At 36.0% G+C, this 14,445-nt stretch overlaps 1 long non-coding RNA gene across 2 annotated transcripts; it reads right to left on the bottom strand.

The window, feature by feature from the left end:
• Positions 1-5,862: 5,862 nt before the first annotated feature.
• LOC110443364 lies at positions 5,863-14,074 on the bottom strand. 2 transcript variants are annotated; one of them, XR_002462104.1, is made up of 3 exons: positions 13,992-14,074; positions 7,791-8,088; positions 5,863-6,021 (listed from the first exon to the last, which is right to left on the bottom strand). It is a non-coding gene; the product is annotated as an uncharacterized LOC110443364 (long non-coding RNA). The 2 variants fall into 2 exon arrangements; XR_002462106.1 differs by lacking the exon at positions 5,863-6,021 and adding an exon at positions 7,061-7,587.
• Between the last annotated feature and the right edge of the window lie 371 nt (positions 14,075-14,445).

Below are 14,445 nucleotides of genomic sequence, written 5' to 3'. Positions count from 1 at the left end.
TTCTGGTCCAATGCCATGTGCTGATAATACATGTCCCATGAACACCATGCGATCCATTCTGAACTTGCACTTTTTCTTGTTCAGCGTCCAACCCTTCTCTCGTAATCGCTCCATCACAGCATGGAGTTTCTCGTCATGATCGCATCTGTCAATTCCAAAAACAACTATGTCATCTGAGATGTTTCGCACTCCTTTACATCCCTGTACCACCTGTTGTATGACGTGCTGATATTTCTCTGGCGCGGACGAGATTCCGAACATCGGTCGCTTGTAGCGATATAATCCACCTGGCGCTACAAAAGTTGTGATGTCCCGCGACCTTGGTTCCAGCTCAAGCTGGTGATATCCCCATTTTAAATCAAGTATACTAAAACATGTCGCCCCATTCATCTCCTGTAATACATCGTCCACTATAGGTATTGGATGCCTCTCGCGCACGACAGCCTCGTTAGCTCTACGCATGTCAATACAAACACGTACTTCTCCATTAGATTTTGGTACTACAACTAACGGCGACACCCAATGAGTCGGTCCACTAACACGTTCAATGACATCATTGTCTTCAAGTTCTGTCAACTTTTCCTCAACCGCCTTTCTAACGGTGAATGGTAACCTACGTACAGGTTGTTCAACAGGGTGCACGTTTTCATCAATATGTAGTTTGAGTTGAAAGTCTTTCAATTTTCCCAATGTCCCAAAACATTCAGGATACTTGTTCATGATTTCTTCCTTGAACTTGTCATCAGTATGCAGCGGTTGTGCAACTACCTTCACCGATTCCCTACCCGCTCCATTATGAAGAAGGCCCATTTTTGTTGCCGTGTGCCGTCCTAACAATGATACATCAGAAGATTTAGTCGTGACAATAAAATCGGCGGCAACCTGCGCTTGGGTATTACTATGCATGATAACACCTCTGAACATGCCCTCCGTAGGAAGTGGTTCCTCCGCCCCATATGCGTACAATCTTTTATTACTCTTCACAACTGTAATGTCTCTGATTTTCTTAGCTACTGCCTTATTTACAATGTTGCGAGTAGCACCCGAATCGATTAGCATGTTAACTGATGTGCCGTTTATGGTGACAACAACTGAATTCTGTTCATCTTGGTTGAGCACAAACACATATTCATCATCTGACTCACCTTGAACTGTACGGACCCTTTCATTTCTGAATCCTCCACGAGCACCTTGGTTGGATTTCTGATTTCCTTTAGCGGTATCTGTACGACACATCTTGGCGAAATGCCCTTTCCTATGACATTTATTACAAGTTTTGTCTGCCGCAACCCTACATTCTCGCGCTATGTATCCCAGGTTTCCACACCGGTAGCATTGGCCTTTAGAAATGTCATTTCCGGTCGGTTTCGTTTCGTTTCTGTTCACGTGCTTCCCCTTGTCAACAAACTGACGATTTTCGCGCGGTTTATCTTTAGATCTGTGCTTTACCGCCCTCACCTCGTCACGTGACTCACCTCGTACCTGGAATTTTTCAGCCTGTAGGTTACTTGCCTCCCATGTCCTGGCAACGGTCAGCAATCTGTCAAGTTTCAAATCGGGTTCCCTCAACAAATTCCTCCTCAATTTAGATGAGTTCCCCTTTTCAATGGCTTGGTCCCGAATTTCATCGTCGTGTAAATCCCCAAACTCACAGGTCTTTGCTAACCGTTTCAGCCTCGTGACGAAACTATCTGTCGACTCGTCTTCTGCTTGACTTGCCTGTCGAAATACGTGTCTTTCAAACGGAATGATTTTCTTGGGTTGGAAATAGGTTGTCAATGCCTGCAACGTAGAATCCAAAGCTTTTACTCCATTTTTCCCAGCGTTGTGAGATACTTGTTTGGTCTCCATGTATATCAAATATTTCTACACTCGTCACATTTAAAACTTTCGCCATTTGGTGTGTTTATTCTTGTCGCCAGTGTACTGTCTCTCGGACAAACAAATCAAACTCACTGCTCCTGTCAACATGTATATTCCAGAATGCCTCGTACCGGAAGTACGCTCCACAGTACAATACAATAGAACCCAAATGCCGGGTCATTAGATCCGGAATGCAAACACTACACTATTTGTGGGGGCGCAGCGAGCTACAAATTCAATGCGCCCTTTTTATCAATCGTTGCTATCTAGAGAAGACGTATTGATAACGATTCTGTAGGCGTCTTTCTCGAATTGTATAATAAATAGAATCCAACACTCGTGTTCATGTTATATAGAATTGATTAATCTCGTTATATAATTTTATATAAAATAAATAAATTCGTTTGCACAAGGGTAAACTGTCTACAGAAGCCTGAGAGACCACCTGGTTTTTATTATACATGTATATATATGACATGATACAACCTCGTGAGGTATAAGAATTTTAGAATATTTAAAGGTGAATTGCATGTGGCAAAATTGAACAATAATGGTGCCACTTTCAAATTCTATGTGAAAGACATGAATACTCACATTTCTTATACATATAACACATTTCTGAAAATAGTAGGCCAACCTGCATAACATATTCTCTAGTCTTACTATGCAGCATTTTTATTTCAGATCCATGTGTATGTGACCATGGCTTTACTAACATGCAATCATGTAGTGGAACCATTTCCAGGAGGAACTGAAGAGTTGGTGCGGTATTATTTCAACATGTCCTTTAATTACCATGATATTTGTTGTTTTCTACTATTCGTACATCATATAGTAGTCAGCAGAACTACGGTTAAAAAGATTTTGCGACGATTGAAGGCAAGGCGGTACGGAATAGAGAGTCCACTCGAGGAAATCGTTTTCAAAATTATCGAACAGCATGCCATGGGACATATTGACTTAGGGTACAAATCAATGTGGAAACACTTAATTACACAATGTGGAATAAAAGTTAGGTAAGAAACCGTGAGAATAGCGTTGAAAGCCATAGATCCTTGAGGGGTTGAACTATGCAGTAGAAATCTGTTGAGGAGACGACGCTACATCAGTCAAGGTCCTAGTTTTATTTTTCATGTCGATGGATATGACAAGTTGAAGCCATTTGGTGTTGGTACTTTGGTTAAAAGCCGGGCCCTCAAATAACAATCCCCGTATTATCGCCAGGTATTTCATAGATTGCTTAAAAGAGATGAATGCTATCCCAAGAATGGTGCGCAGTGATGCAGGGTCTGAAAATGTTATAATTCGTGACATACAAGTCGCCTTGCGTTCATTTCATCACGACAACATGTCGGGTGAAAATAGTTTTATTGTGGGTAGATCTACTGCTCACCAACGAATCGAGATGGTTTGGAGCTTTCTCAATAGATCATTCACGCAGTTCTGGAGGAATATTTTCAAAGACATGATAGATTTTAATTTATTTAACAACGCTGATAATTTACATATACAATGTATACGCTTCTGCTTTTTGCCTGTCATACAAATGCATCTGGACAGGTTTCGAGAAACATGGAACGTTCACAGGATAATATCTGAGCTAAATAGTGAGATTCCAACTGGTATACCCAATGTCATATTTTACCAGCCACTTAGATATGGGGCACGCGATTGCTCATGTCATCTTACCTGTAACATCGCCGTTCTTGATGATATTGTTGATTCTTATACTGAGGCGAACCCCCAATATGGATGTTCTCGAGAATTCAGGGATTTATTGGAATTAATCAATGGGCAAAATCTGCATGAGAGTGATCTGCCAGCTTCACCGAATGACGCAAAAGTGCTATTCATAGAAATGGAATCCTTACTTGACACTATGTAATAATATTGATGTTATCATGTCCATGTATCATGTAGACAGTTAATTGACACTTTGAATCAATTTAATGAATTACACATATGTACCCTTATCGCTGAAAATAAGGTATTCTATAAAATGACTCCAAATCAAATCTCAGAATAGTTACAGTAATTATGTATAACAAACTTTACCTCGAACAGTTAATGTCGCATCAACCATATTGAATTATCGTCAACAATAAAAAGTCGTTAGTCTGCATTATAAATATGAACATGTCCTATGAAAGTCTCATAAGTATATACGACTTCCAAACAAGCGGCAAAATAGTTGTATAAACAACTCCAGTTGAGCACGAGTAAATTCATCAAAGACGGCGTTTTTCTATTTTGGTCAGATAATGAGGTAATAACTCCAATTGAGCACAAGCAAATTTATCATATAAGGCTTCGCCATCTATCTATTCAGTATACACGTGCTCATCTGGATTGAGCACCTCATAATTAAACCCTGATCAGAGTAGAAAATCATGTACATGTACTCCATAAACATTGAGGAATATATAAAGCAAAGATTATATAGATAAATGACATGGAAAAACATGTTTTAGTAATATTCACCAAATTCTTTATCATGTGAAAAAAACGAATCTTAAATTTGTAAACACGTCACTTTTTCACTTTTTCAAATGTTGTATATTCTTTTACGATCACGTATATGAGTCTGAAGAACTGAAATAAATAGTTTGTGTAATTAAAATGATGTATCTTATAATTATCGTATTTCAATATGACTGTTTTACAAGTTATATATCAAATTACCAATTTTGTAAAAATTCTTGTATCAACAGAAACGCAGAAATACAAATGGTATAACTTTATTTTGTCTTTTTTTTGACGGGTTACAACCTCAGTAAATTTTAACAAAACAAACATTCTATTTAATCAAAAGTATCTCATGCATAGTACATGAAGCTTTGTGTTTTTATTTGTTCAATATTGAATATATAGAACTTTGTGTTTAGACGTATTAAATAATAATTTAAAAAAAATCAGCCGGAATCCACTGAATATCTAGTCTGTTACAGTTCAGCGTCATTGTCAGTGGAAGAATCGGTAATATGAGTAAGGCGTGCGTTTTTGACGAGCAATAACGTTTTCAGAGTATCAGTTGAAGCATTTTCTCATATGTATGGGGAAAATGGCATTGGCTTATGCAAATATAAATACTGTACATCCGTCCGTTTTTGACATTTTACGAGACGTTTGTCCTATATTCATTATAATTATACATGATTAAATTTAAAGTGACACATGCATCGATGTATAATATTATATCTCATTAATGGATTTGAGAGACATATACAAATGTTTGACATGAACAAAAAAGTTGTTATTCCTCATAAATGTATCTCGGGCACAAAAAGGTACTTTGGGGTATATCTATAAAGTACCTAAAAGTACCTCTGGATTGAGGTATACCTATCAAGTACCTAAAAGTACCTCTGGATTGAGGTATACCTATAAAGTACCTCCATTTGGTTGGACTCTGATTTCTTCAAAGTACCTCAAAAGTCCTCATTTGGATTCTGGTTTTTTTCTTCAAAGTACCCATTTGAGTTTCTTTTAAGGTATATCTTAGTCAGAGGTACTGTTGGGTTGAGCACATTATACCACTCTTATTTTGTCCCTTTTTGTTTGTTTCGATTTAAAAAGTACTTATTAAGGTATACCTTATGGGACAAAGAAGTAATTCTCAAACATACGTTGATAAGGACCCATGGTTACATGGGATTTTACCGTTGATATTACTTCTTTGATCCATAAGGTATACCTTTGGTACTCACAAAACAGTACCTCTTTTTCCCTTATAAAGAACTAATCATTGTTCCTTTAATACATACTAAGTTGGTTTGCCATATTAGTTGCCTAATTCTATATTGTAAAATGTTGTTTCTTTGCAGTACCTTGCCATAAATAAACTTCAATATTTAAAAATAGAACAGAAAAGTCCATAAATATTTATCTAAATTAAGTACAGCTCTATAAATAGACAACAACAATGACAACACAGGTCTAGATATCAAACAGTTTTATTTTTATCATTTAAAATGATACAGTACCTGCTGTCATCTCAAAACATAACAAAATAATAAAGTAAATTAAATGTAGTTTATAAGCACGCCATCGAAAACAAATATACATGTTACTGCACCGTACACAGAATCGGATCCAATATAATGTATAAATAGTTCCAGTATAATAATAGTTCAAGCGCTGCATTCTGCAAGCAGATTTCTGAAAAAATATTTTTATATAAAATACAAAACGTCCAAAACGCAAGGAAAGTGTCTAATCCCATATTTATATACTGTGGTAAGATATTTAAAATAATAAAACAATATCTCATCATCAGCTTCATATTACAATAGACTTAGATAGATTAATATAATTATACAATTTGCTATATTTACCGGGAGGGGATATAAAACTAAAACACTGACATATCAGAAGGGGGCCTTGTATGTGTCTGGCCATAATAGTGAAATTGAGCGTTGCATTATGATATATGTTGGACAGATTTACTTCAAACAATGTTCAAGTAATGGGAAATAGCTTTGGTCACACGACTTTCTTTTATCAATTCTGACCAGCTTTGCTTCATAATCATATAATATCATAACAAAATGTTTAACCCAATGATCTTGATCTTTTGTCAGTAACATCTTGTTTGATTTTGATGAACTTTGCTTCATAATGTAATTACAAATTGTTTACTAATTAAGATATGCTAAATTTGACCTTGACTTTTGACCCACTGACCTTGAGCTTTGATCAGTTGCTACCTTTTTTGCTTCATAATGTCATAACAAAATGCTTACTAGCTAAGAAATAAAAAGCTGACCTTGGCCTTTGATATGATGACATTGACCTTTGCTCAATTCACTTCTTACCAGTAAATAGTAACAAAATTTGAAAATTTTGATGTCAAAATCTTAGATGGCTGATTAAAATCCAAACAGACCAAAAACTTACCAAGCAGAACTAGGGTCAAAGGGAAATCATTGTGTTTAATTTAAAAATGATCATTTATTTCCATCAGTATTCTGCAAAAACAAAAAAATCAGATGGATAGCTGGACTGACGGATTACCCGATTACAATTCGTTAATGAATGAAATGTAAAGAAATGCTTTTGTTAACATATGGAGACAATCACATTAGAAATATGTATTCACCACTTCGTTTCCATTCCAGGTATATCAAATTATGCCTATTTATATTAAGAGTCATCATCATGTAATCCAGATCTGAATTAATGGAATACGTTCGCAAGCATACAAATCGAACGTGCACAGTTCAAATTGTATTTTACGAACTACAGACATTGTTCAGGAAGTTAAATCGCCTTATACATTGCAGAAGTCAATCGGGGCCATCTGTTGTCATTTCGGGGCCATTATTACCTATTACAATTCATACAGATTGAGATAATGTAAACATATTGATGCTATCGGCAGTGCTCTCAAACATCAGGAGAAATAGTTATTTCACTGAAAAAGAAACGTTCAACCTAGCTTGTATAAGTGCAGTACTGGCATGTACTCGTCACTAGTAGCTATTAGCATCATTTAGATATATGCAATCAAAGATGGCATACGGTTAATTTTTCCAAAGAACAGTTAATTGTATAAAGGTTGACTTTAGTTATGACTGTTCTGCAGATTGCACACAATCTGCTGGTAGATTCCAGGTGCAATGCACATACCATGCAAAACGTATGTCCACATGGCACCAAGAAGGCACTCCGTTGTCTATCAGTTTAGATTCAACAATCCCCATCTGTTGGAAGTCTCATTGAGACCTAAACCAAACAAAGTTGTAGCTTATAGAGACTTGATTAAACCATACACACATTTTCAGTTAAGTAATTGTTGTAACTTGAAACCCAAAATTTAAATATAAAAGCAATTTGATGTACCGGCCCATTGCTGGTTGTATCATGATAATTCTTTGGAATTTTTATTGTAACAGTTTGATTTACAACATACACACAACACAACTTACTGTTGGTGTCCCAGCATTGGCCCATAGGGTTGGTGCTGGTGTCTGTACAAGTACTGGTGTTGTTGGGGCTGTTATGGCCGACATTGTAGAGATAGGAGTTAAATTGTTGTGATGGGCCTTACTGGTGGTGTCACGACAGGCATTGTTGTGGTTGGTGTTACCGGTACTTGTGATGCTGGTGTAGTTACGTTGCCCATAGTGAAGACATTTGGCGAGGTCGACGTAGCTACAAGACTGTATTCCACAAATGGATCAGGCAAATCAAATCCATCAGAATCCGATGATCCAGTCTCGAGGCCTTCAATGTCAAAGAACAAATATGCAATGCTTTTCATATTAAAATTGATCAGTTGTAATTTAATACATGTATTTCATTTTTGTAACTTAATGTATGTTGCACGTAAAATTGATAAGCATAAAACAGTTATGCATATTTGTTCAATAAACATTTACAAAATTAACGTTGTGTTAATATTTAATTGAGATTCGTAACCATCTGTTGTTGAAAGGTTATCAATGTTTGTAAATAATTTGCCTCAAGTTCTAGTATGTAATGTATGTTCGAAATGTTGATTGCTTAAAAGTTTTGAATTCACAAAGTACTCTCTATTATTGCCTTGCAAACCCATATAAACCTATAAAAATATCTGTGCTTTTAATTATATGATTTTCATGTTTGTTCCTCGGGCGCATATGAGACAAGAACTTTTGAAGTATTATATATGCAAAAAGCCAAAGTTCATAACTTTCGTAGCAGTCAATCAGGTTTTGATAATACCATCATACCCGGTATATGGTCGTTTGTCGCTGAATTTAGTTATTGATGTGCAACTATTATGAGTTGGCTGATAATTAATCCCACCTGTGTAATGTGTAATTGTATTTGTACATATCTTTTCCTTTGTTAGAAAACTATGCCTGGTTTTTGTGTACACACAAAATTTGTCAGATAGTTATCAAGAGGGATCTCCGCTCCTTTGCTGGCGCCAAGTTTTGTTTCCATTCTCCTTATTTCCCCCTGGAATTCTTTCCATTTGGTAAATACCTCTCCTCTAACTTATTCAGTGTTAGGCCATAGGTACTATCTGATAGAAGTGACAATGTTCCTGTTCCTCCAGTTGTGGAACCCCTACTGCTTTTCACCTGGGCATAGCGACGTTCCCCATAGAGCAAATGCATCCAGCCAACTTGGATTGAGGAAGTAGATTGTTTTTTCTTCTTTCCTAATGACTAATAAAGTTGCTAATTATCAATTAAACAAGTATGAATATATGTTTGGAAATTCGTGAGAATTATTTCATCATTCTATGTACATGTACCAATTATACTTTGTTAATCATATTCCATATATGTATCGTTTATTTTACCAATAACTTAAATTAAACTATACTGGTACTGTACTCATTATTTCAGATACATTATGTACTAAAATTCGACTTATTGCAAACTTAAATTATGTATAGAAGTAAAAGAAATACACATATGTACAGGAAGGTGATAACTCACAACACTTGACACCATGAATAGCTATTACCAGCATCAGTTTAACTTTAATTACTGTATACTAATTAATTACCATGAATACTAGCAGTTACAATTAAGATTTAGAATTTAATCTGAATGTCCAACATTTTTCAACAAAACACATTTTTAGAAAAGAAGAGAAAAGTTTCTATTATTTTGTGATATCGAAACCCCATGTAGTGACTTCCAAACTAGCACTGTAGTCGAAAATAATTTGCCACAAAAGATGGCATTGTAATCCCCGCAGCTAGTAATTTAACTTTTAGCCATTTATCAGCCAATCAGAAGCCAGTTTGGCCATCGCGAATCTGACTCTCAAATTGATAAAGCATAAACAAAGTCGGCTAACATTGCAAAATATTAACCAATCGCATGCCGGGCAACCACAGCCATCTTGAAGAGGTAGAATTTTTCATTGCCAAAATACACCTACATACTGAATTTGATTGAACTAATCCACAATATTTGCATTTTAACCAATCAGAAGCGATATAAGTAGGATGCTTCAGACAAACTTTATTATGTCAACACCCATTTACCCTATGGAGTAGAAATTTAAATTATTCATTTATTGGGCCCTGCCTCTCTGTCCCGAGGAAGAAACACAGGTAGACATTTGAACAAAGTTAGTCCTCTTGGCCAATTGATGCTCCAGACCAACTATAATAACTCAAAATCCCTTTACTACTGAATGAGAAGTGATTTTTACAAATTCATTGAGATAAAAAAACAAATCAATCCACTACCAGAAGCAATGAATAATATATAAACTCCAAACTCGAAATACAAATCACTGTTACATATATGTATCAAGTGAATCAACATCAAAGCCAAAGTTGAAATCACAAAAATTCATCCAACAGTATTTCCGTATTTGAAATGTAGGATTATAATCCAATTTGAAAAACAATTTGTTCCCAAATCCTAAAGGACAGCCATACATGGGACATAAGTGGGAATAACTGGGAATAGAATGGAGTTTATTGATTAATAAAAAAAATATTTAAATACATCATTAAAATCAAAATTATAATTCTGAACCATAGTGTCTGTTTATTGTTTTTGTTTTCCACAGCTTGTAAATATAAACACACACAGTCAATTCATAATTATCATGAGACATATCATGTTGCACATAATTGTACAGAGCAGGACCTCTTCTCACACAAACTGAGTTTGGCTACTGACCTGTCACATAAATTTTGTGTAGAGATTAGGAAGCCAGTGGTTTGCCTGGATAATGATTTGATATGTATTACACTGTAACCATGTTATTTGTCAGTCCCAGATCAGGCCTTTGAGCTAGGCACATGTCTATGTTAACCCGTGAGGAAAAAAATACATTTAACACAACTATCGGCCATTATTATTTGTATCCGAGAAACAACACATAAAAATGCGTACGTTATGCATGTTAAATTTATAACCTTGAATTTTTTAAACGTTTGTTTTATTCAACAGCTGTACTAGTTTTAATACAGACTTTTTACCAGTATTACCAGTTCTTGTTAAATCATACTAAATTAAAGTCATACTCATCTTCAATATTGTGTCAACAATTACAAAAGAAAACCCTTATTTTCATATTTACCTGTCTCAAACAAACAGACGATGTGCTGAAAATTATGTTAGTAGAACTAGATAAGTGTGATCATTTGGCGTATGGTTTTTTCTTTAATTGGGTCTGGTGTAACATGAAAAAGTGACCCGCGTAAAAACCTACCCGGGTCCAAATTTCACGTAGAAATCATCCCCGGGCATCCGTAGGAAACTGACCCATAACCGTTGAAAAATGACCCAAAATCCGGGTCAGATTTCTACGGAATTATTTTTTTGTAACATCATGTAAATTTGAAATTGTACCTATAATCTGGTCTAGTGAGACCCAACGTAAGTAAAAACACGAATTTTCGCCCAGAATGCTTAGTTTTATTCAAGGAAGATCCAGGGAGCTGTCCAAATCAAAATGTTTGGAAGTTATGTCTAAATACCAGTATATTGTTCGGGTTACACACACACAACCTCACACACCCTCACACACAACCCCTCCCCCGAAAAATAAATGAAATTTGAGGAGCGCTCTGATACTATCTTGGGCACATTGTTGGTGTATAATGATGCTTTATTATTGAATCACTTTTATGTATTATTCATTCGTTCTCAATAGAAAAACAGTCGAAGCAGTTAAAATAAATTCCACAATGAATAAAAAGCATTGGCGAGTATAGCGATGCGATTTTTACCTTTTAAGACAAAAAGTAGATGACCCAGAAAGTTTGGACCCCGTCCCCTTACAATAATGTATAGAAATGAAGTTAAAAATGCTCTGCGTTCTAATATTAGAGTGTTATAAAAATATCTGGTTTCTTAATGTCTTTTTCTGTGACCTTTTTGTTATTTTATTATATGGCCTCTATAACGAACTTTAGAAGAATTTGCAAGGGAGTTTCTTAAACCATGGTACAAGAAAGGGTCATATTATGGAAGAGAATTTTGCGTAGTGTTTAAAATAAAGATTTTCAGTTGAAAGGATGATATGTAATATGTTCTTATGATTTTTGCCTCAGCCTATTTTTCTTTATTTCATTAAGCAAGTGGGTTCAGATTTTAAATAGTCTGTACACCGTTGGATCTATGATGAAATAAAAAAAAAATAAAAAAAATCCCTGCATACAGATACATGGTTTGACAATATGGCACTTCGCAATTATGTCACAGCGCGGGACCTCGCGAATATATACAGCGCGGGCCGGCGATTGTGTAACACTTGCTATATAAATGTGCAAAAAAAACATGCCAGAAGGCAATAAAGCATGTGATAATTTGTTTGGCGCGCTATATCATGGTTTTAGATTTAACATAGAACAAATGGAAGTCACGACGGAGGAAATAAGAGCATATCTGAAGAGGGGAAAATATCCTAAAAAGATGAGGAAGTCTGAAACGAAAATACGAAATTAAAAATGCAGAACGTTCTGTTTGTAAGGCGAAGATCAAAAGTTATTCGAAAAGGTGAAAGGCAAACTTTTGAGAGTAGTTAGCAGGAAGGAAGATGTATCTTACATCATTCGTAACGTGCACGTGGAACATGGAGCCAATCTCTGAATAAACAAAACGTAAATGTATAGAGTATAACAATGTTGCGTATAGCACGGCACCACCGACGTTTATGTCTTCTTTTTTTGGTCAAATGAGGTGTTGATTATATGAGTAAGGAATATATGAAAATTGTCGCAGACTCTCCACCAATCGGAAATCGGAAACGTGTTCTACCATGAAAAAACGTTCGGGGTACAATTTCGACCATGACAAAATGACCCGGGTGCATTTTCTACAATTGAAAAACGACCTGGGTACATTTCCTACAATAAAAAAAAGACCCGGTTACATTAATTACCGTGACAAAATAACCCGGGAATATTAACTTCAATGGTAAAACCACCCGGGTACAATTTCTACAATAAAAAAACGACACGGGTACGTTTTATACGTCCGAAATAACGACCCGGGTACATTTTCTACAATCGAAAAAACGTCTTTTAAACGACCCGAGTACATTTTCTACCGTGAAAATATAACCCGGGAACATTTTCTAACATGAAAAAATGACCCGGGTACATTTTCTAAAATGGAAAAACGACCCGGGTACAATTTCTACAATGGAAAAACGACCCTGGTACAATTTCTTTTTTACTGTGAAAACATACCAGCCAACCCTCCCTTTCACATATCGTTTTGATAGGAAATCGTTACATTCTGATATTTACGGAAAAATTGACGAAATGGATAGATGTGAAGCCAATCAAAGACAAATCAGCAGAAACAGTCCTGAAACATCTCGTGGAGTTTGGGTGCACGCACGGTGTACCTCATGTTGTCATTACAGGTCAGGGCCGCGAGTTTTGTAATATCATAAATGATACTTTTTGTAAAGTGTTTGGCATAGACCACATAATAGCATCTGCATTTCATACACTGGGGGATTAACCGAAAGACACAACAGAACTCTGTGCGTATCACTGTTAATGATAATCAGAATGATATGGACGTTAAACTTTCGTTTGCTTTTTTGCATAAAGAACATCAGAGCACGTGTCAACGAAGATAGATCCATTCTCTTTGGTGTACGTCAGAAAGGCCAGATTGCTAATTGAACTGGATATACCAGCAGTCGCAACATAAACCTCTGACGCAGACCCTTTAAAGTCAAGAATTGATACATTTGTTGCTCTTGCCCAAGCGAGAGAAGTGGCAGCTCAGAATATCAAATATGCACAATGTGCCTACACGTTTCGGCCTTGGGCGATACACAAAAAACCCGAAGTCTGCCGCATTTTTAGAGCGTGGCAATTTATTGTTGTATTGAAGTAAAGGACTGCAACAAATAGAAATGAACTTCTATTAGTATATTTAACAGTAATTATTACAGTATTAACTCTTCCTAATGATGTCACTAATAATTCGCCAAAGGTCACCTCGACCCAAGAATTGTATGAATTATCATGGACAATGTAATTGGTCGACATGACTGACTAAACTGACGGAATTAACCACATATGGCAATGTTTATCGCGACAATGCCAGGGTTAACATCTTTACATCTTTATGACAATAGCATAACAGTCTCAATTACACAGTAAAATAACATGTTAATCATTACAAAGGTACAAAACTTACATTATGGTATCACAAACTTCCAGAAAAGAAGAAGATATTGTACAATGGCCGACCGCATGGTGTGTGTCTTGCACGTGAAATCTACATTTTCGCCTTATTACCTAGAAGAGTTCTATAAACACTACCGATAGAGATGCTGTTCACAATGGACAAAGGGAAATAACTCTGCCATCCTTAAGACTTTTTCATTCACAGCAATGACGGTACTAACTGTAACGGCACACACAACGAAAACAAATGTTTTATCATGACAAAAATAAAATAAAAAGCAGTATTCAAGGTTGGTGACAACTTACTGCCACATAGCTCAAGAAAGGCCACCAGAAAGGGAGGAAAACTTGATCCTACATGGGCAGGGTCATAAACAATTGAAGCATTGCATGACATGGGAACGTTTAAGGTGTCAAATTAGAAAACCCTGGTAAATGGAGCAAGGCTTCTAAAGTACTTGTTG

This window comes from Mizuhopecten yessoensis, unplaced genomic scaffold, assembly GCF_002113885.1.
Source record: "Mizuhopecten yessoensis strain PY_sf001 unplaced genomic scaffold, ASM211388v2 scaffold1957, whole genome shotgun sequence".
Classification (NCBI taxonomy): domain Eukaryota; kingdom Metazoa; phylum Mollusca; class Bivalvia; order Pectinida; family Pectinidae; genus Mizuhopecten; species Mizuhopecten yessoensis.
Note: the sequence above shows the minus strand (reverse complement) of the source record. Positions and strands in the feature narration are given on the sequence as shown.